Source organism: Gossypium raimondii, chromosome 10 (genome assembly GCF_025698545.1).
Source record: "Gossypium raimondii isolate GPD5lz chromosome 10, ASM2569854v1, whole genome shotgun sequence".
In the NCBI taxonomy this organism is placed as follows: domain Eukaryota; kingdom Viridiplantae; phylum Streptophyta; class Magnoliopsida; order Malvales; family Malvaceae; genus Gossypium; species Gossypium raimondii.
Genome location: NC_068574.1, coordinates 39,406,633 through 39,427,488, shown reverse-complemented (window position 1 = coordinate 39,427,488; position 20,856 = coordinate 39,406,633). Strand labels below are relative to the sequence as shown.

Sequence of the window (20,856 nt, the reverse complement as noted above, 5' to 3'; positions counted from 1 at the left end):
TTGGTAACACCACCATTTTTCGGTTAGACATCGATGTAAGGTGTTACAGTTTTATTGGTATCAAAGATTTGATTTAGCCGATTCTCAGAAGACCAAATTTAGTAGCAGGCCTCGATATACATGTTACAGGTTTCTGGCTAGTCCCTTATTGAAATCCTATGTTGAGGTTGTGTTTTGTAGTTAATCTTGATCTTGACGTTGTCAAATTCTCGAGCTACTATTGACTGATTTGTAAATGCTACTCCATCCTTCACAGCTCAAAGACCAGTTGAAGTGGCTGAACCAGTAGCTCCTACACCTCCTATTCTAGTGGTGAACCTGTCTCGAGGAGATCTTGTAGAAGATATTTAGAAAGAGAAGCGAAGGAGTTCCATGGAGGAAAGGACAATGATCCTGTTGTGGCAGAGAACTGACTCTCAATAGTTTGCAGGGTAATGGAAGAAATACAATGTACCCCATCTGACAGCCTCTGTGGTGCTGTTTATTTGCTTGAAGAAGAGACTTACCAGTGGTGGCACATTGTGATAAGCATCACTTCCCAAAAGCAAGTGAACTGTGAATTCTTTCTGAATAAATTTTGTGAGAAGTACATCAATCGACTCTTCGTTGAGCAAATGAAGAAGGAGTTTTTAGAACTCAGGTAAGGGAAGATGACAGTCTTGGAGTATGAATGCAAATTCATTAGGTTGAGCAAGTATACCTAAGAGATGGTATCGATAGATGATGACCTTTTTTTAGGTTCGAATGGGGCTTAAATGAAGAGCTTAGAGTGTTGTTGTTTGCGCTAGATATTAGGGACTTTGTTGTTTTGATGGTAAAGGCCAAAGGATGGAGATGATGGTCCGTGAAAGGAATAAGGTCAAGGATCGTGAGAGAAACAAATGTGGGGCAACAGGCACTATTTTGGTGACTGGATTTAGGAGGCTTAAAGATGTAAAGAGCTTTTCCCAAGCACCTCTTAGAGTTTTTCAGACTGTTGAATTCCAACGAGACCAAAGTGTTCGCCAAGCCATTTCTATGGCAAGCATTGGTGGCTCTAAGAAGGCGAAGACTCTTATTTATAGCACTTGTAGGCAGAGTCATGCTGGTACTTCTTGTAAAGTGGCGGGTGTATGTTATGGTTACAGATCGTCTGATCATTTTGTGAGAGATTACCCAAACAAAGGTGGTTGAAATATAGAGCAATAAGTACAAATACTCCATGAATAGTCATGAACTCGCGTACCACTCATGGAGTTTAGAGAAGGACTGTTGTGTCCTAGTTCAAAGTCCATATCTAGAGCCTACGTAATGTGAGCCAAAGAAGATGCAGAGACTCTAGATGGGATAACTGGCAATTTTACTTTATTTGGCATTGGCATTCATGCATTGATTGATCTGGGTTCAACCCATTCATATATTTGCACTAAGTTTGTAGATGCCAAGAGTTTCAAAGTAGTCCCTACCAAGATAAGTGTGTTGGTTACCAACCCTCTAGGTCATAGTATTGTTCTTAATAGAGTAATTCAGGACTATCCGCTGGAAGTTGGCGAACATATATTTTTGGCTGATTTGTTATTGTTGAGTTTCCATGAGTTTGATGCCATTTTAGGCTTGGGTTAGCTTGTTAGACATGATGCGATTATTGATTTCCATGAAAAAGGTCTGTAATTGGTAGCTAAAACAAAATGCTTATTTCTGGAGTAAGATGCGACATTAGAAACCATGTAATTTTTGTTATCACATATCAAAGATTGATTTTAAGAGGCGAGGATGCCTACTCGACTTACATTCTAGACTCAACAATAGTAAGGAAGGATATTGATTGAGTTCTAGTTGCGAGTGAATTCCAGATGTGTTTCTAGAAGAACTACCGGGTGTTATACTTGATAGTGATGTGGAGTTTTTGATTGAATTCGCACCCAATATTGCTCTTATTTCATGTGCTCCTTATTGAATGACGCCTCTTGAAGTGAGAGATTTGAAGACTCAACTTCAAGAGTTGTTAGATAAGGGTTTGATCAAACCTAGTGTCTTTTTACGGGGTGCACCGATACTATTTGTGAAGAAGAAGGATGGGACACTCCAATTGTGCATAGATTATCGTCAGTTGAATAAGGTAACCGTCAAGAATAAGTACCCACTACCAAGGATCAAAGACTTGTTTGATCAACTGAAAGGTGCTAAGCTATTTTCCAAGATCGATCTTCGATCCGGATATTATCAAGACAAAATTAAGGGCGACGATGTTCCAATGACCGTATTCCACACTCGTTACGAGCATTATGAGCTTTTTTTAATGCCTTTTGGCTTGAATAATACTCTTGTGGTAGTTATGGATTTCGTGAATAGGGTTTTTTAGCCCTATTTGATTCGATTTGTGGTTGTTTTCATCGATGATATTTTGGTTTACTCCAAGAGTGAAGCTAAGCATACAGAACAATTGTGGGTGGTATTAAATGTTCTTAGAGAGAATCAAATTTTCGCCAAATTTAGTAAGTGTGAGTTTTGGTTATGCAACATGGAAATGTCATCGCTTATTTGTCATGTCAACTTAAACCGCATAAAAAGAACTATCAATGCATGATCCAAAATTGGCCACTGTTGTGCTTGTACTAAAAATTTGGAGGCAGCACTTGTATAGGGAGAAGTGTCATATGTTCTCATACCATAAGAGTCTAAAGTATTTACTTACTTAAAAGGATTTGAACCTACGATAGTGACATTGGATGGAATTAATAAAGGACTATGACTTGACGATTTAATACCAGCGAGGAAAAGGAAACGTGGTGGTGGATGTGCTGAGTAGAAATTTTTTTGTAGCATTGGCTTCTTTGAGCACCAGGTTCGCTTGGCGGATGACGAATCACTTCTTGTGTAACTGATGGTATGACCTATCTTTCCTTCCCAGATTGTGGATCCATAATCAAAGGATACAATATGTGGTGAGATTAAGTAGCATATAGAGTCTAGTGATGCGAAAAGTTTTTGCCTTGGTGAGGGAAGCGAACTGTGATTTATGGGGAGATTGTACATTCCTCAAGGGGATGAATTAGATAGAAAATTATAAAAGTGGCTCATTAGGGACCATTTTCACTTTCATCCAAGAAGCATCAAGATGTATTGTGATTTGAAAATTCTATATTTGAGGTCGGGGATGAAAAGGGAAATATCTGAGTTCATAGCGAAATGTCTAACCTGCCAGAGAGTAAAAGTGGAGGACTAGTTTCATTCGGGAAAGCTTTACCTGCCAGAAATTCCTGAATGGAATTTTGTTTCTGGTTTACTTCTTAGTGTGTTAAAGAAAAATGAAATTTGGGTGATCGTGGATAGGCTTATCAAATCGGTTCACTTTATAGCTATTCGTACAAACTATTCCTCAGAAAGACCCGTGAAGATTTATATCTCATAGATAGTTTGCCTACATGACATCCCCTCATATATCATATCTAACCAATATCCGAGGTTCACATCCAGGTTTTGGAAGCAGCTACAAGAATCCTTGGGAACAAAAATTTGTTTCAACACAACCTTTCATCCACAGAGGGACGGTCAGTCTAAGAGAGTGATACAAATCTTAGAAGACATGCTTAGGAGCTATGTGATTGATTTCAAAATGAACTGGGAAAGATATATGCCATTGGTTGAATTCACCTACAACAATAACCATAATGCCTGCCCCGACATGTCTCCAATTGAGGCTTGGTATGGAAGGAATTGTAGATGTCCAATATGCTGGATGGAGCTTAGGAAAGAAAGCTAGTTGGCACCAACATAGTTCGTGAGACAAAATAAAATGTTCTAATTGTTAGGAATCAATTAAAGGTTGCTCTGGATTGCAAAAAGTCTTATACGATCGTAAGAGGAGGGAAGTTTCCTATGAGGTTGGCAATAAAGTTTTTCTTAGTCTCACCCTATAAGAAGGTTATCCATTTTGCATTGAAGGGCAAGCTTAGTCTGCAATTTATCGGACCTGATGAGGTCTTAGAGTAGGTGGGACTTGTAGTGTATCGTCTAGCACTACTGCCAGAGCTGTGAATATGATGTTGAGGAAATATTGTTCAAATCCGGACCATGTGGTGTAACTAGAAACCTTAGAAGTGGAGTCGGATCAATCTTATGAAGAAGAACCTATCCAAGTTTTGGATAAGGAAGTGAAAGATCTAAGGAACAAAAGGATTCCTTTGGTGAAGGTCCTTTGGGGAAATCATAAAGTAGAAGAGGCCACATGTGAAAGAAAAAATGTTACGAAAGAGCAATACCCTTATCTTTTCGTAGGTAAGAAATTTCGGGGACAAAATTTTCTAAGGGTGGGTGAATTGTCACACCCCAAGTCTTAGAATTCATATTTTTGATTGGTTGATGCGGTGGCGTAATCTTGTAAGTTAGTCCATCTGATAAGCAATATTAGACTGATTTTGGGCAGAATCACTTGGCGAATTATTTCACTTGATCCGCCATCTAGCAGGCTTTTGCTTCTCTAGTATTAGCAAAATCAAACCGTGCATTTAATGCCCCAAACCTGATTCGATGAACAGGATATGAATCTAGGGTGTTGCTACTCAAGTACATATGTAACTCACTCAATTATACAAATTTAGATTTTATTACAATCGTTTAATTATAAATTTCTCTAAGAAAAACATAAGTGTGAATAATACGGGAATTTAATTGGTATACACAAATAATTTATTTACGACTATGATTGAATTGTTATCCTGGTCTATTGTAATTGTTTCACGTAAAAGACTTGTATAAAATAACTCAAACTCGAACATGCCAACAAACTTGCTTTGTATGCATAGTAGCCCGATACACCGCTCCTTTGGTGTAGCCTTGGCATCATCGCTCCTGGTGAAGACCCAAATCAATCTACTTGTAGTATAACACATAGGAGTAAGTTCATGAGAACTTAGTGAGATAAGTACCAATTACCTCAATGGTTGTTACACATTGTATCTGGAAATTCAATTAACCATCTCATTGTTCTTTATTCTTCAACTTGTCTCTGGTGAATACCTTCCTAAAGTTCCACTGTTCATACCATAGATGTCACAACTAATTCTGGGATCATGCCTTACCCTCCAAATCTTCGATACATAACTCACTTTCTTTACTCTGCACTTTAGTGATTCCTTAAGCATCCCTATTCCAAAGACCCATACAAACATAATACTGTTATTCTAACATTCATACCCTAAGCCATTGTTTCTTCAAAATCTATGAATGATTTCGTACATAGGTAGAATATACATTCTTTAAGTATATGATTTGATCATTACTGGAGGACACCCTTTTTTCCTCTAATAATTATAGAAAAATATAACCTTCTTCAGTTTACCAGATGTATCCCTTACTCAGATTTGTTCTTCAAGTCTAACTCGCCCATGCTTTGAGTTTGCCGCATGCTCTAGCGTATTTTAGTTTCTCTGTTCTTATCATAAGATCATGCAGGATTTGCCCCAACAACTCATATGGAGCTCACCACAAAGAAAACTCATTAGAATATCTTATCGAAAGTATAATATGGTACGCTAGAAGGGTTTTTTCCTTCAGAGTTTGTTATACCTACCACTCTTTCACAATCTTCCATACATAATATCTCTTCAGAGTTCGCCAGGAATACCAGTTCTTTTTTTCAGGGTCCGCTACAGAGGCATTTCGCTTAGATGGTTGCCACAAGGGCCATTCTTTTGTGTGCACCATGAAGGCATTCCTTTCTTTATTTGCTACAAGGGCTTTCCCTTCCTTAAACCACCAGAAAGGCTTTCATTTCATAGATTGCCATAAAGGCTTCCATTTTCTGGTGTGTTCACAATAGGGATTCGCCTAGACTCATATTTTGTGAGGTTTGCCCATCATCGTCCTAGGTTGCACAGAGAACCCCATTAGGTAATAAACTTCATTTAGTTCTTTTCATAGAATGCCATAACCCACCAGCTATGGTCTTACACGGTACGGTTTTTCTATATGATGCCATATAGCCTAGCTATGGTCTTACACAATATGGTGGCATGACCACGGGGTTTCCTTTCAAAGATTGTGTTTAAAGTCTCGATGGACACCTTTTAGACTCCGTCGCAGTGAATAGACACAGACACTTAACAGACTTTTCATGTATTAGCACCAAACTTGACATACATCTCATATTACACATTCCATACATGTTCTTACAGTCATATCTCCGACTCCAGATTTCTTATCACATACTCTACACTTGTCAGATTCTTACAAACTATGCATGCAAGTCTAATCCAACATTCATATATAAACATACTCATCATACTATTCTTTTATAATCTCAGTTCATGGTTTATACGATTCTTCACAGGAGTATCTAGAATAAACGAGTATACACACACATGAGTCAGCTTTGGAACTTACCTGACAACTTTAGATAGTTACATGGACTTTAGATCCAACACTCAATCAAGGACTGTAGCAAACATTGCCTTATAAAATAGATAATCACCATTAAAACCTATACAAATAACCTTTACAATTATTTCAAACCCAGATAGCCCCCATACAAGGCCTTACTTCTCCATTCACTCTTACAAATCTACTTAGAGCCACAAAGCTTACCTAGGCATGGAAATATTACTGATAAATTTAGGGTTTCTGATCCAACTTAAAGGGATACTTCTGATTCCCCTAGCCTTAGATTTCATTATTTTGAATAAGGGAAGAAGAGGACTCCCACTAATCAAACTTGAAGACCTATTAAAATAGTCCAAGTCTTTATTGGAACTTGACATATGTCACATCACTACTGAATTGTCTTATCAAAGTACACAGCTTCTAAGAAACCTAATTGAGTATTTCCCCTTATCTTTAACTATCCTGGTTCACGTTCGATTAGCTCTTAACCAGCTTACCTTGTAACTTAACTTGCACAGCTCCACTAGAAAAAGGTGCACAATACCTTTGAAATGGACTCAACCCTTAATACTAATTCACTTGATAAGATATTTATTCCAACAAACAATAGCAACCTTGCATGGAGCCCTCATCATCTTAAACACATAACAGGATCCGCCCACTCTACATGCCAGAAAGGGGCAGTTGGGCGAATACCACTCCACTAATCATACTACTAAAAGACTACGTTAGACCTTGTACCCACAAGAGCTGGGGTATTACAATGCATGTTTGTGATATTAAGCTAAAATGATAAAAACAATATATTGATGAATGGTTGTGAATGGACACTCTTGGCGCACAAGCTCTGTATCTTGAATGGTGGAAGGGGAGAAATGGTGGAAACTATTGAGATGTGATGGAATATATGTATGGAGATTATGATATGAAATGATATTTACCTCCGGCAATGAATGTAAATGAAAACCACAAATGAAGAATGCCCTGACTTTGCGGAGGAACACGTAAGTGTTCGAATTAACAAGGAGGACTTGTGGAGGTTCGGTTGGATATATGAAATATTTTTTCATTTGATCATTACTATGATTTTTAGAGTGATTTTTGGATCAAAACCTAATGTAAGGAAGGGGTCCATGAATAGTCCATGTAAAGCATGTAAGTGTTACGTAAGTTAATGCACATAAATAGTGATTAGATGAATGGTTATCCGCGCGTTTTGTGCCTAACAGTGTATAGTATCCGCTTGTGAACTAACTTCGTTGTGGTATGAAATTGCTGTGTTTTGTGAATTGGCATGACTAACATTTGCATGGAAATTTAAGTTACGGATGACTGCATTTAGCAATGGCTTGTGTCTGCCAATGAACCTTATATTGTTAGGTGTTAAGGATTCGTCAACGGATCTTATACATCTGTATTGGTGTATTCGTGTGTAAGTTGTTGGTATTACTAAGTTTGGTAAAAGCCTAGCTAAAATTTCACTTCTTGAAAAATATTTTCAAAATTCTATTATTTATCCTCGAAACTCACTAAGTTCGTTATGAACTTACTTAGTTTCCCTTATCATTTTAGGACCTATAGAGAAAGCGAACTTTGAAGGGACTCAACAAGCCAACGGAATCTTTTGTGAGCCATTCTTTGTTCTATTGTAATATGTATATTGAGTCGGGGTGGCCTGTGGTTTTTGTCACATCCCAAAAACTAGGTTAGTAGAAATTGGGGTTAGTGAACCAAGAGTGGTCACGCCCCAAATTTTAAAAGTTATCTTTGTGCATTAGATAATAATAAGTATTTAGTCTAGTGAATTAGTAGCGGTGGAGTTGTCCTTGAAGATCTGAATTCGAGTCATTTCCCTCACTTCATTTTCTATTTTGAGCAATTTTGTTTCAAAATCCTAATTTGTGTTATGCCTTGTTTAAAAATAAATGTAGTTAGCATTTAACAAAGCTTAAGAAGTGGTTTAGTGGTTAAGTAGTTTAAGTAACTCCTAATTTACCCAAGTTCAAGTATCCATAGCATCAAAATCGTCCAACCTTAAGCATGTAACTCTTATTTTTATTTTGTTTTGTAACCCCATATTTTAAAATTTGGAAAGGTGAAACTTCTAGAGTAATTGTGCTTAATTCTCTATAACACTTTTGTCCCCTCCATGAATTCTTTGTTGGGAGTTTACTCTTGGTGACCGTCCACTCCTCCCCTTTTTAGTCTTGCATTTGTTTTGTTTTCACAACAATTTTCTCTCGTTTCTCCTCCTTCTCCTTCTCTTTGTGCCGCCCAAAATGGTTGCTCCTCCTTATTTCTTTCTTTCATTTATGCTTAATTTTCCAACTTTAAACTGAAACACCACTGAACAACCACCATATCACCACCATACAACCACCTAATCACCACCATTCAACCATCCTAGCACCACCACACCACCACCACATCAAAATCGTATCATCACTCTAGTACCATAATCCAAAAATCTATTTCTTTATTTGTTTTTCTCCTCTTCCTTTTCTATTTCTTTTGATTGTCACTTAAAAGATCTTAATACTTCTCTATTTTTGAAATTTTAAAGTTCCTCTTGGAGACTTATTCAACTTTTGACATATTTGTCCATATTTGGGTAACAAGTTTCTTGTATTTCTTCTTTTAATTTTTTATTGATAATCTCATCTATTTTCTTTTCTTTTCATGAAAACTAATTCAATTCACTCAATATTTTCATTAAACTATATCCCGACACCAACTAAAGTTATCAACTTTAAAAGTGTTCATCTTGGAATAAAGGAGTAAGTTTTATAAGTTGAGAAGTTAGTAGATGATTTTATTTGGGAAATTCTTTTATTGGAGATAAGGGAATTCTAACCACATGTATGGTTTCTTTAGGTGTGAATCAATGTTCATATTCTCTTGGATTGGAAGTGGTCAAGATTTAGTGGGATTTACGATTCAAATTGGAAAAGGTTTGCATTTTATACAAGTTAAATACGTAAGGATTTGACTATAATTTATCGATCTATTTTACAAATGAAAGCATAATGTTTTTGTTATTTGAAATGAGTGAATTTGTGGTTATAAGGTAAGTTATATTCTTACTTGAGCTTTTAGTGATATGATATGATAAATATTGTTATGAATTGATAATTTCTTTCTAATCTCATGTTGTGCAAAAATCATGGTTATATGTTCATTTTGGAAAGCATGGATCACCAAGTCTATTGAAATTTATATGTACATGAAAGCATGATTATCATGCCTATTGATTTGCAATGAGATTTGTATGCCATGATGCATTACATGGGGTTGAGATAATTGTAAGGAGGAAGATGTGGCAGTTTAATTGCATATTGATAAGCCATCGTTGCTAGGCAACCTGGGGTGGCGAGTCATCATTACCAAGCAACCTAGAATGACTTAGTTGGTGGTTTATCCACAACTATATGTTTTGGCAGATTGTCTACAAATTTGGTGGCTTCGTCCACATATGTGTTGGTGTGTTTTGGATGGATGAGTTTTGGGGAACTCCTTTTGGTGTGTAGCAGCTATGGGTAGGATGTTTTAAAAGAAATTGCATAATTGTTTTACCAAAATTGCATTGCCAGAATCATGTGCATAAAAGCTGGTTATTTTCTATTTTATGTATGTGCTTTTTTATATTTAATTTATTATAAAATTCATACTGAACTCATTAGCTCATCCCTTAGTTTTCATAAACTTTTCAGATAATACACGTGCGAAGGACTTGGATGCAGCATATGGAGGAGTCTCTTGGATACAATTTTTAATAAAATAAATTATAAACTGTTTGGGTTTGTTTGTTTTGGACATTGGACTTTTAACGTTTACGGGTTATTTTTACTTTTGATTTATTAATTGCTATGCATGCATAATAAATGAATTTATAAATGTCTTAATTAGAAATTTTAACGGTTTTATTTAATTTAAGATAAATTTATAGTTTAAAGTATTTTTAAGTATTTTCAGAGACAATTGCAAAATATTTTTATCAAAATCATTTTAAGTAATAATCAAAATTGATGTTGCAAATTCTTTAATTTAATGTTTAAGATGATACTCGATTTAATTAATGATTTATTCAAATAAACATGTTTTATTAAATGTTTTACAACAATACTAAATTATTTAGAAATAAATTTTAAGTTTTCATAAAAACGATTTAAACATAGTTGTTTTTAATAACAAGAAGTTTTTTTTAACGAAATTAATGTGGCTTCCGAAATTTGGCCATAATGTCTAAGCCAAGTTTGGGGGGGTTACAGTTTTAATTTCTTATTCTGAATCATGTAAAAGTGGATTTGAACTTCTTTAGTCCAATCGTTTGTATATAATGAATGGTGGCTATACGCCAATGTACTAAGTCCTAAATTATGTGAGTTAAATTTACGCTAATTCTTTTAATCCGTCAAGTGACCAATTGAAACATATGCTTTTAAAATTTTCTTTGATTTTGGTTTACAAATACTACTCCGCCAAACATTTTTTTAAGATTGATTTATTAAAATCGTATTGATTGACTCAATTACCTAAACCAATGTCTTAGACGGTCTAAGTGGGGTGTTACACAAGGTATCATTGAGCTTACTTTAGAAATGGTTGAGGCAGAATCCTTTGTTGAGTTTGGTTTAAGGAAGGACATGTTTGAGTCATCCAAGCCTAAAGAGATGAGCAATGGTGGGGGAGACCATGGGGAAGATGGAAATGGAAACTGTGGCAATGTTAAGAATGGTGGTAACGAGAAACTACCTAATGGGAAGTGGAAGCCCTAGAATGGACCAAAAGAGCTAATGAAATGCTTCTTTTGTGATGGTCTACATATGGTGAGGGATTGTTTAAAGAAGTCTGTGTCTTTTGCCATCGAAGGGGATGATGAGCCAAATAGAGCATCAAAAAGGCTTGGTTCAATTGTGCATCTGTCGAAGCTAAGAAGGTCAGAAAGAAAAAGAATAAGCCAGTGAAAACTGATATGAAACCTCTTGAGTTATCATTAGGGCTACCACCTATGAGAGAGATGGTTTGTGCATCAGACTTTAGGGGAAAAAGGGTGATGCAAACTGGACAATGTGAAAGAGTAAATGCTAAGAGTGAGGTACATCTCAAATACATATATAGTTTTTTATATTATAAGTTACCTTTGGCTTTGCAAAGACACAGGGGCCTTTTCAGAGTTATAAAGCGGGTAAGCCAAGGGGTTTACAAACCAGAGTTAGCAACTATACTGAAGGTTAAATTGGTGTTCAATGTAGGAGTATTGAAGCCTATTTTTATGGATGAAGAGGATCCCAATTGAGGCCAGTCACAATAGGGGCAAGTAAGAGTGGTGGCCTCCTATGATCGTGATGTACAAGAGAAAAATACAGTGCAAGTTAGGTGACGATGGAGACATAAGCCAAGGAAAATGTTCTAAGAGGTGGAACTACCCGATAGAGAGAATAGTTGGGAATTAGCCGAGGCATCGAGATCGTTCTGAAATGAGTCAAACTAGTGCCACTTAGAGGACGCGACAAGTGCATTGTGAGAATGGGTAGGGGAGAATGTCACGGGCCGCAGATCAAAGCCTGTGACCATTGCACGGAGAACTTCCCGTAGAGGTCAAAAGATTAAATGGGGCTCACTTGACCTAATTGAACTGGCCGGACTCGACTCACAGAACATATAGAGAAGCCCATCTAATTGAAGCCTTGAGAGCCCAATGAAACATTCCAGTAAAAGTAAAGTTACCAGGGTAATTAATGTAAATCCTAAGGAATAAATATGTATAGAGTTTACATCCCTTAGGACTCTCATCTTAATAATAGGCACAAATCTTGACCGTAATGTAACTAAATCTGTATCATTGAATTTGGGAAAGCTCAATTATAAATCGAGGCATTCTCCCCTCATTTTTAATCACTCAATTGTAAACTTTCAAAGTAGTATATTACTTTTGAGAGAATTTACTCAAACACTTGGTGTGCACTATTTTTCTGTGGTTTTTTGTTCATTTGTAGCTTATTTTGTCTTTCGAGTTTGCTTTCACTTACTTTGGTGCCTTAGAGAATTTTTTTAAGAAATCTTGTTTTTGAGAGTATGCTAACTTAGGTAGGACTTGAACCTAAGAAATTCCCTAATAAGTGATTCATTTTATGCGTATAAGGAAAGAGAAGACAGGTTGGATGGCTATCAAGATTGACCTTGAGAAGGCATATGATAGAGTTTGCTGGGAATTTTTTAGAGGATTCACTTAGGGAAGCTAAGATCCCTTAGAATTTACTATCTATTATTTTGAAGTGTATTTCTTCTCCATCTATTTAAGTGTTTTTGAATGGATGTTTTTCTTCTAGTTTTAATCCTTCTAGAGGAGTGCGACAGGGTGATCCCTTGTCCCCTTATCTTTTTGTACTTTGTATGGAGCATCTTTGTCATTGTAAACGAAAAAATATATAGGATTTTTCCTATGTAATTTATCATCTTTTTACTTAAATTCATTGATAAAACTAAGTAATTGTTTAATAAATTAATGAAATATGTGAAAATATGAAATTAGGACATAAAAATTATTAAAATGTGATTTTATGTTTTATTATATAGTTTTCATGCAATAAATGGCTTATTTTATATTAATTTGAATATATTATAATTTTTAAGACATAAAGTGGGCCATGCATGATTAAATTAAATAATAAAATATAAAATTATATTTAATAATTCATTTTAAAATATTTCATTAATAATTTGGGTTTTAATTAATTAAGTAATTTGGATAAATTTTATTCTTTGGTCCTCTAACTTGTTGATGGATAGGTCTGATAGCTTTGTTGGTTTACAAAACCGTCCAAGTTGGAGACCAAGTCAACCCAATATTCGGCTACACATGGCTATCCATTTAAATCATTCTTCGGTTTAATTACAAAAGGTCCTTGCAAGGTCCTTGATTTCTTAAAAATCAAGCAAAAAATCAAGTTAAAAGCCACTAAGCATGGCCAGCCACAATTTGAGGAGATTTGAAGAGGTTAACATCCACTATTTTTAGCAAACTCCCCCTTTCCTCACCTATAAATAAGATCCTCTCATTCCTTCATTCATCATCCCTCAAGCATCCCTCAATCATTCCTCATTCATTGTCATCATTCATCATTCTCTCTTTTCTCCAAATTCTCTTAGCCTTTTCTATTCCCACACCTAGCATCATCTCTTCATAGAGATTTTAGCAATTAAGCCTCTCAAAGAACCCTTGGCCGGCCACCTTAGAGAGCCATTAGAAAAGGAGCAAAGCAAAGGAATGAAGGAGCCTCGTCAGTCAGAGTCTTGGGTGACAGGCACTCTGAATTCGGTTTAATCTTCATTTTCTTTAATTTAATATAAAGATGTTTGCTATGTGTTCTTTGTTCTTGTTTACAAAAATGTTAGCTTAATTTTATTTAAGCTAGGATGATTGCTTTGATTAAATAATATTTATTTGATTCATGCTTATAATGTTTGTGCCTCAATCGATCATGTTTTCAATTAAAATCAAGTCTGTATTTCAATCATACGTGATTGAAATGCACCTGAATTAGCTAAGCGATCCTGACCAGACGACGACTAATGGACACATAATTGAAATGTGCATGCTCAATTTAGATCTTGATCTGATTAAATTGGAGGTTGCATAACAACTTTGACTAAGCTCTGTTATCTGTATAGTTTTTAGATTTGTGGGATTAAATTGTTTCAAACCTGACATGTCCCTGTTACCTCACACGAATGCTAAAAAACCCTTAGTAAATAAGGACCAATAAAACGTGTATTTACTAAGTAAAGGATTCCAAAAGAACCTAATGTGGTTTCCAAACTCATGAAAGATCGAGTTGCCATGGAATGTTTTTCCGAATGTTATTAAGCATGTTGATAATAAATTAAGTTTAATTAAAGTAATTGTCCTAGTTTATTTATGTTATAATTGTTTCAAATTGTGTTTAATTTTACTAAAATCTATTTCATTCATATAGTTTGCATACTTAGGATAATTTGCATTAGGGATCATTGCATTTAGTTTAATATATTTTAATCACCACTTCCCAACTATATTGTGTTTTTATTTACCAAATTGTTAATATAATTTTACAAATTAAGTGACTTAGCACAATTACAATCCTTATGGAGACGATAACTCGATACTTACTTATTATTTGATAACACTGCGTACACTTGCCCAAACCTACGCGTTACATGTTTTTGGCACCGTTGCCAGGGATTGTCAACTGTTGCCATAGTCATTTGTTTTTTGTGAAATTATTTGTTTTTAATTTGATTTATTTCTACCATTACTAACTTATTCTTTTTAATTTTTGTGAGTTTCTTTTCAGGTGTTTATGAGCATAGATCGAATTATCGATTTACTCCCTGAAGACCCTGAAATTGAGTGAACTTTTAGACAAAGAAGACGTGAACGAACAGTTCAAAGACAAGTCGAGATGGACCTTGGAAATCAGAATCAAGACCAAGGTAATGAAGCCGATCATGTACGAAATCCTTTCCTCATTACCGATGATAGGGATCGATGCATCAGACTATATGCTGTGCCACTTTTCAATGAGTTAAACCCAGGAATTAAATGGCTAGATATTGAGGCAAACCTGTTTGAATTGAAACCAATGATGTTTCAAATGCTACAAACGGCGGGCCAATTTAATGGTATGCCTACGAAAGATCCACATCTCCACCTTCAAATTGTTTACGAAGGTGAGTGATTCATTCAAGATAGCTGGTGTGACTGAAGACACACTGAGGTTGAAGTTGTTTCCATACTCGTTGTGAGATTGAGCATGAGCATGACTAAATTCATTGCCACCAAGTTCCATATCTACATGGCAAGAATTAGCAAAGAGATTTTTGGTTAAGTATTTCCCACCTAGCAAAAACGCTAAGTTAAGGAACAAGATCACAACTTTCCAACAATTGGATGACGAGTCTTTGTATGAGGCTTGGGAGCGATTCAAGGAGTTACTTCGTAAGTGTCCTCATCATAGGATTCCTCATTGTATCCAGTTGGAGACATTCTATAATGGTTTCAATGCATATACAAGATTGATGGTAGATGCTTCGGCGAATGGTGCAGGTTTTTTCTAAGTCTTATAATGAGGCTTATGAGATCATCGAGAGGATCGCGAGTAATAACTATCAATGGCCAACAAATTGAACAACTTCAGGAAGACGTGTATCCGGAGTTCATGAAGTTGACGCCCTCACTTCGTTATCAGCTCAGGTATCGTCTATTTCCTCTATGATAAAACAATTAACCGCTAATAGTACTAATAATTCTATAGCTCAGCCACCAAGTTCGTTTGAAGTAGTTTCCTGTGTGTACTGTAGGGAAGGTCATTCTTTTGAGAATTTTCCATCAAATCCTGAGTCAATGTACTATATAGGGAACCAATATCAAAATAGGAGTGGACAAGGACCTAGTCTAACTTCTACAATCCTTCATGGCGTAATCATCCTAACTTTTCTGGGAGCAACCAAGGAAATGGACCAAACAACAACTTATTGCAGCAAAGACCCAACCAATCTCAAGGGTTTAATCAACAAGCTCCAAAACCACCTCAAGCTGAGGCATCAAACAGTTTGGAGAACTTGTTGAAAGCGTACATGGCAAAGAATGATGCTTTGATCCAAAGCCAAGCAGCAACAAAGAAAAATTTGGAAAACCAAATGGGTCAGTTAGCTACGGAGCTACATAATAGACCATAAGGAACCTTGCTGAGCTATACTGAGAATCCAAAAAATTTGGGTAAAGAACATATCAAGGCAGTGGCATTGCGAAGTGGTAAAATTCTAGAACCTCGATTGATTGGTGTTGAAGATGAGCTCGTTGAGAAGAATCAACCAGCTGTTGGAGTTCCTACACCAAAGGAATCAAAATCCGCAAACTCTGACAAGGTAAACCCTGACTTAGTGAATTCAGATATTTTAATATCTTCTTTGGATGCAGATTTACCTACTCAAAAAAGTTGTCTGGTTCAATCGAAAGTTACATCACTTGCATATCCGCAAAGATTGCAGCAACACAAGCAGAAACAGGAAGTGCAATTCAAGAAGATTTTGGATGTTCTGAAGCAGTTACACATTAATATTCCGTTGGTGGAGGCTTTATAACAAATGCCAAATTATGTGGAGTTTTTGAAGGATATACTGTCCAAGAAGAAACGACTAAGTTAGTATGAGACTGTTGCCTTGACAAAGGAGTGTAGTGCGTTCCTGCAGAACAAATTACCACCAAAATTGAAAGACCCAAGAAGCTTTACTATACCCTGTAACATTGGTGAATCTTACTGTGGTAAAGCTTTGTGTGACTTAGGAGCGAGTATCAACTTGGTGCCTAAGTCTATTTTCAAGATGCTAGGGATAGGTGAAGTAAGACCTACAACTGTGACGCTTCAGCTAGCGGATCGATCTTTAGCATATCCTGAAGGAAAGATCGATGATGTTTTGGTAAAAGACGATAAATTTATTTTTCCTGCTGATTTTATTGTCTTAGATTTTGAAGGAGACAAGGAAGTGTCGATCATCCTTAGGAGACCCTTCTTAGCCACGGGAAGAACGTTAATTGATGTGCAGAAAGGAGAACTCACCATGCGAGTTCAAAATGATCAGATAACCTTTAACATTCTTAAAGCGATGAAATTTCCCGATCCGACACAGGAATGTTCAATTATGGAAGAGATAGAAACCTTGGTTTCTATAGAAAACAATTTTGAAGAAGACCCATTGAAGAAAGCCTTAGATCTTGATCCTATAGAGGATGAAGAAGGTGAAGAAAATATGGCTTTGATGGAAGCCAATCCGGGAAATTTTATTTAGCCGACACGGTTTGAACCGTTGGAGTTGGAAGTTAGAGAATTTGTGCAACCCAAGTTGTCAATTGAAGAACCACCTAAACTCGAACTAAAGATACTTTCTTCCCATTTGAAATATGTTTATTTAGGTGATTGTTCTACTTTGCCATTGATTATTTTAGCAAAACAGATGAAAGATCAAGAGGAGCAACTAATTGCTGTTCTAAAGAAATTTAAGAAAGTAATTGGTTGGACCATAGTTGATATTCGAGGTATAAGCCCTTCTTTTTGCATGCATAAAATCATTTTAGAAGAAGGTGAAAAAGCTCGAATTGATGGGAAAAGGAGGCTCAATCCTATTATGAAAGAAGTTGTGAGAAAGGAAGTGATCAAATGGTTAGATGTAGGAATCATATATCCTATTTCAGATAGTTTATGGGTAAGTCCGATGGAGTGTGTGCCAAAGAAAGGTGGAATCACGATTGTTGAAAATGAGCGTAACGAGTTAATTCCAACAAGAACTATTACCGGTTGGAGAATCTGTATTGATTACAGAAAGTTGAACAAAGCCACTCGAAAGGATCATTTTCCATTTCCTTTTATGGATCAGATGTTAGATCGACTGGCAGGTAATAAATTTTATTATTTTTTAGATGGCTATTCGGGATATAACAAAGTACTTGTAGCCCTGGAAGACCAACATAAAACAACCTTTACTTGTCCATACAATACATTTGCTTTTAGGCGAATGCCTTTTGGTTTATGCAATGCACCTGCAACTTTTCAACGATGCATGATGGTAATATTTACTGATATGGTTGAAAATTTTGTTGAGGTTTTCATGGATGATTTTTATGTTTTTGGTAACATTTATGATATATGTTTGAGTAATTTGGCTAAGGTACTGAAGAGATGTGAAGAGACGAATCTTGTCCTTAATTGGGAAAAATGCCATTTTATGGTCAAGGAAGAGATTGTCTTAGGTCATAAGATCTCAAGAAAAGGAATTGAAGTCGATAAAGAAGATGTGGACGTAATTGAAAGATTATCGGCCCCAATGAATGTGAAAGGAATCAGAAGTTTCTTAGGTCATGCCGATTTTTATCGAAGGTTTATCAAAGATTTCTTGAAAATTTCTAAACCGTTGTTTTCGTTGATAGAGAAAGATACAGTGTTTGATTTCAACAAAGCATGTTTGGAAGCTTTTGAAGAGCTAAAAAAGCGGTTAATCTCAGCCCCAATAATCGTTACATCTGATTGAAACTCACCTTTTGAGTTGATGTGCGATGCAAGTGACTATGCCGTTGGAGCTGTGATGGGTAAAAGAAGAAATAAAGTGTTTCACCCTATTTACTATGCAAGTAGAACGTTGACGGGAGCCCAACGCAATTATACGGTAATCGAAAAGGAACTCATCGCTATAGTTTCTACTTTTGACAAATTCCGCTCATATCTTATAGGTACCAAAGTTACATTATTTACTGACCATGCGGCCATTAAATACTTGCTCACGAAGAAAGATGCAAAAGCAAGGCTAATTCGTTGGATACTTTTACTCCAAGAATTTGACCTTGAGATCCAAGACAGAAAAGGTTTCGAAAATCAAATAACTGATCATTTGTCGAGGTTGGAGCAAGATGAGGTAACTCAGTCATGTGTGCCTATCAACTAGAATTTCTCAGAGGAACACTTATTTAAGGTAAATTAAATTCATGAAATACCCTGGTTTGCTGATTTTTCCAATTATCTTGCATTTGGAATAATTCCTCGAGAAATGACATACCAACAAAGGAAAAAATCCCTTTATGATAGTCGATATTATGTTTGGGAGGATCTGCTTTTGTTTAAACAATGTACAGATAATATAATCTAAAAGTGTGTAGCTAAAAGAGAGATTGCTGAGATCTTATATCATTGCCATTCATCTCTAAGTGAGGGACACTTTGGTGGTTCACGTACTAAGCAAAGATTTTGCAAGCAAGTTTCTTTTGGCCTACACTATTTAAAGATACTTATGCTTATGTGAAGAACTGTGATAAATGCCAAAGGACTTGAAATATATCAAGGAGGAATGAGATGCCCTTGACAAACATTTTGGAGATTGAATTATTCGACGTATGAGGCATTGACTTCTTAGGCCCGTTTCCTTCTTCGTATGGTAACAAATACATCTTAGTTGCTGTGGACTATGTATCCAAGTGGGTTGAAGCTCAATCATACCCTACAAATGATGCTAAGGTAGTCATGCGATTCCTACATAAGCATGTGTTTACACGATTTGGGACACCAAGAGCTATTATTTGTGATGAAGGTTCTCACTTTGTTAACAAATGGCTTAAGTGGTTGCTTGACAAATATGATGTGAAGCACAAGAGTGCTACTTCCTATCACCCCCAGTCTAATGGGCAAGTTGAAAGAGTGAATCGTGAAATCAAAGCTATCCTTGAAAATGTAGTACGCCTTAGCAGAAAAGATTGGTCTTGAAGGCTCGATGGTGGATTATGGGCCTATCAAACAGCATTTAAGACTCTGTTAGGAATGACTCCTTATCAGTTAGTCTTTGGAAAGGCATGTCATTTGTCATTAGAGTTGGAGAATAAAGCTCACTAGGCTTTGAAGCAATTGAATTTTGATCTTAAGCAAGCAGATGAGAGAAGGATGTTACAACTTGATGAGTTGGAAGAGCTAAGGTCATTTTCCTATGAGAATGCCAAAATGTGTAAAGAAAGATCAAAGAGATGACATGATAGTCATATACAACCTCGCGAGTTTAAAGAGGGTCAAAAGGTTTTCTTGTTTAATTCAATGTTGAAGTTATTTCCTGGGAAGCTTAAATCCCAATGGAAAGGACCTTATACCATCTACCGAGTTTATCCTTATGGAGCTATTGAATTATACAACAATTATGGAGGTACATTTACAGTTAATGGTCAACGTCTTAAACACTACTGGGATGGTGAAGTTGAGCGAGTTGAATCCTCGCTCAAATTAACAGACCTTTAATTTTTCATGAGCTCTTTTTGTAAATAAATAAATAATTAGAACTTATTTTCTTAACTTATTGCATTTAATTAATTCTGTCTAAGGAGATTGGAACTTAAACAGGACCGCTGTGACCCCCTCCAACCTTTCCTGGGAAACAATTTAATGTAATTTGTTAAGAAGAAATTTTCTAATTAAGACTTATTTTTTTATTTTTCATTTGTTCTGTTTAAATTTTAAATTTTTATGTTAATAAAGGGGGTCAAATTTGACCCAAGTACTAATCAGTTTTTTAATAAAATACAGTCTGAGTTTGAGGGAAAAATCCATGCCATGCCGTCACACCCATTGCTTACCACTTAAGTAACCCTAATGTAGCTAATTTTTTTGCTACATGTTTCCCTAATTTTTCCTATATAAATATGTTTCCATTCTATTAATCTTCATATCCCTCAAAGCAATTTGCTTACACCCTAAAAATTCCTAAATCTCCATTTTGTGCCGTTAACCTCAAATCTCGAAAGAAACCCTAGTTCTCTTCCCTTTTCGTCAAAATTCCCTTTTGCTGTCACAAGATTTTTGCCATAGTAAGTTCTACCCACTTTGCCGATTTATCTTTTCTCTTTTGTGCAAAATTTTTTTTTGAATTTTCGGGAAAAGATACCATGTCTCGCAAAAGAACCAGATCTTCAAAGACTACTTCTAAAAACCC

At 36.0% G+C, this 20,856-nt stretch overlaps 1 non-coding gene across 1 annotated transcript; it reads right to left on the bottom strand.

Moving 5' to 3' along the window:
* Nucleotides 1–15,252: 15,252 nt before the first annotated feature.
* LOC128034173 (small nucleolar RNA R71) lies at nucleotides 15,253–15,359 on the bottom strand. Its single transcript, XR_008190305.1, has one exon. It is a non-coding gene; the product is annotated as a small nucleolar RNA R71 (small nucleolar RNA).
* Nucleotides 15,360–20,856: the final 5,497 nt, after the last annotated feature.